This window comes from Chanodichthys erythropterus, chromosome 13, assembly GCF_024489055.1.
Source record: "Chanodichthys erythropterus isolate Z2021 chromosome 13, ASM2448905v1, whole genome shotgun sequence".
Lineage (NCBI taxonomy): Eukaryota > Metazoa > Chordata > Actinopteri > Cypriniformes > Xenocyprididae > Chanodichthys > Chanodichthys erythropterus.
The window spans coordinates 50952066-50955680 of record NC_090233.1 but is presented as its reverse complement, the minus strand read 5'-3'; positions in this window follow the sequence as shown (position 1 = coordinate 50955680).

Genomic DNA, 3615 nt, shown 5'->3' with positions numbered 1-3615 from the left:
ATATGGACAGATTCCTAATGAACACAGACTGAAACACATGCATCAGTCCAGCACTGACTGCGCTTGGGTTTTGTGCACAAATGTTGATGTAATAATGTAGTAAACAAGCATCTTTTGAATACAAACAATCTATCGTTTGAGTAATGACGGCATTCACAAAACTCTGTTCTTCAGAGGTTTAAACAGAAACAACTGAGTAATTTAGACTCATGTCTGGCAAATAAACTAAAATAGCTCTCGTTTACATCTCGCAATTCTGACTTTTTTTCCTCGCAATTACGAGTTTATCTTTCAAGTATGACTTTTTCGCAATTACAAGTTTATCTCTCGCAATTCTGACTCTTCTCACAATAACGAGTTTATCTTTCAATAATGACTTTTTCGCAATTACAAGTTTTTTTATCTTGCAATTCTGACTCTTCTCGCAATTACGAGTTTCTCTCGTAATTCAGATTTTTTTTCTCGCAATTACAAGTTTTTCAATTCTGACTTTCTCACAATTGCGATTTACTTTAAATTCTGACTTTTTTTCACAAATACAAGTTTATATCTCACAATTCTGACTCTTCTCACAATAACGAGTTTATCTTTCAATAATGACTTTTTCGCAATTACAAGTTTATCTCTCGCAATTCTGACTCTTCTCGCAATTACGAGTTTCTCTCGTAATTCAGATTTTTTTTCTCGCAATTACAAGTTTTTCAATTCTGACTTTCTCACAATTGCGATTTACTTTAAATTCTGACTTTTTTTCACAAATACAAGTTTATATCTCACAATTCTAACTTTTCGCAATTACAAGTTTATCTCTCGCAATTCTGACTCTTCTCACAATAATAGTTTATCTTTCAATAATGACTTTTTCGCAATTACAAGTTTTTTTTATCTTGCAATTCTGACTTTTCTCGCAATTACGCGTTTATCTCTCGCAAATTCTGACTTTTTCTCGCAATTACGAGTTTCTCTCGCAATTCAGATTTTTTTCTCGCAATTACGATGTACTTTAAATTCTGACTTTTTTTCACAAATACAAGTTTATATCTCACAATTCTGACTTTTTTTTCTCACAATTAAGACTTTCTTTCAATTCTGACTTTTTTCACAATTACAAGTTTATATCTTGCAATTCTGACTTTGTTTCTCGCAATTACGAGTTTATATCTAGTAATTCTGACTTTTCTCGCAATTCTAAGTTTATATTTCGTAGTTCTGAGGGGAAAAAAAATCAGAATTGCAAGAAAGTCAACTACCTTTTTTTTTAATTATTATTATTATTCAGTGGTGGAAACAGGCTTCCAGTGTGTTTATTTAGTACATCAAATTAAACTAAATAAATTAAAACTTATTTTAGCTAGTGGCTAATTTTATTTTTTTTAAGTAACGAAATTGTTTTTGTGGTTTTAGTCAACTATAATAACCCTGGTACTATACTGTTCTTGTTTCTCCTCCCTCTGACCAATTAGTATAATAAAAGTACCTTTACCATGATACTTTTTAGTCAGCATCTACACAATTACCATAAAAACGACCTTTATCAGACTGAAACACATACATTGATTCAGTCCAGCACTGACTGCGCTTGGGTTTTGTGCACAAATGTTGATGTAATAATGTACTAAACAAACTTCTTTTGAATACAATCTATCGTTAGAGTAATGACGGCATTCTTCAGAGGCTTAAACAGAAACTGAATAATTTAGACTCATGTCTGGCAAATAAACTAAAACAGTTCTCAGCCTTTGTAGCATTTAGTATTTAGAAATGCTTGTTGAAAATGCAAAATGTTTTCTTACTGAGCCTTTGTGTTGTCAATATTACAGCCAGTAATTAATTACACACCATCATGCCTTTTAAAACTACAGAATGTGTAAAAAGAAACCAAAAACAGAACATCTTTTTAATGATTTTTATTTCAATTTTAAAGTTTGTAGAACCACATGTTGTACCTGAGCACAAACAAAAACGATATGTTGAGTAATGCCCTGAGATTAGAAATTACAGAAATATTATGTTTGGTCATAAATACACTTTTTGCACATGCAATTAAATGTTGCATAATCAAAAACACCTTGTAGCCCTGATTTAAGGAGGAATGTTGTGCATGAACAGTCGGTGTCTGAAAATACATTTCAGTCTAAAGCGGTAAAAAGTAATTGACAAAACTGAGAAGTACAGAACATGTGCAAATAATACAATAATTCAGATTGCTTTGGTAAGAGTATCAACAGCAATGCCAAAACTATAACTTTTCCCAGTATTTTATCATGTAGTGTTTCATGTCTTACATTGTGCAATGAATAAAGTTAAATAGAAAAAGATACCAAGCAAAGTGTACAAAACCTGTAATAATATTAGTGTTTATCAATACTATATTCTCAATTATCTCTGTTATTATATTCTATTTTAAATTGTTAATATAATTGTAACTTGCTTTCAAGGGGCTATAGAAAGAACTCATTAGCGACACCTGTGGCCGTTAAGTGAACTGCAGCCAGTGACTTACTGCTTGTGCATACCAAAAATAACTAAAAATCAATGCTACAAACAAGATATCATCGCGCTGTCAGGCTGAAACCTTGTATCTCTATATTTCGTCATTGTTTTATAAAATGAATGCTACTACTGGTGATCCTTTATGTCTGCATGTGGGTTTTACAAATATTTAACCAATAAAAGCATTTAAAAGAAGTTTGAGTGACTAAACCTCGTAACACAATTGGCTCCTCAAACTGTCAGTCAAACCTCACAAATCAACCCCGCCTCCATTTAGAATGTGCTAAGATCATTTGTTTGAATTTGTTTTATCACCAACATCATATGACTTATATCTATGACTTGTGTTCCTAACTTCCTACCTGACTTAAGTTTCACATGCAATCACTACTTTTAAAGTAATCTAGTTTTTATATGCCATTTGAAGCAATGCATTTTTGTGCAATTTTTCATATAGTGGTGTGCCTGGGGATTTTAGGTTGGGAAACACTGCTATAGACTATATAGATCTGATTATGTGAGACTATAGTTTGAATGAATACCTGTCCTTTGTATGACACATTGTCATTACAGTACAGAACGGCTCTTTCAGCATTTTATCCTGAACATTGTATAAGCATTCGTTTCATGTCAACGGCAAAAACATCCTTCACATAAAAATCAGTCTACAGGCTTTCACAGACAACCTAGGAAGTCTGGGAAGGTCTCATTTTTTTAGTTTCATTACAAGCTGTTCACACATTGGCAATCAAAAGAAAAATGATTAATGCATAAATTCTTACATATAGCCCCTTTAAAGCCTGTTATTTTATCAGTTTGTACACTGATATTTATATAAATCAAATTAAATACCCAAATTTGGGATATATATTAGCAGCACATTCTTATCTATAAATATCACTTTCAATCTGTGCAAGAAACATTATTTAAATCATAACACAAAATACTAGTATAAAATGGAAGCTCTGTTGTATAAATAGTTATAAAACACTCTACAGGAGAATTAAAAGGCACTTGTGCTTCATGCTGAGAGTAAATACAACTAAACACTGAATTGCACTAACAATAAGGCAGCTAAATGTTTAATACCACTTAATGTAGTGTATTTCAAAGGTGCATTGA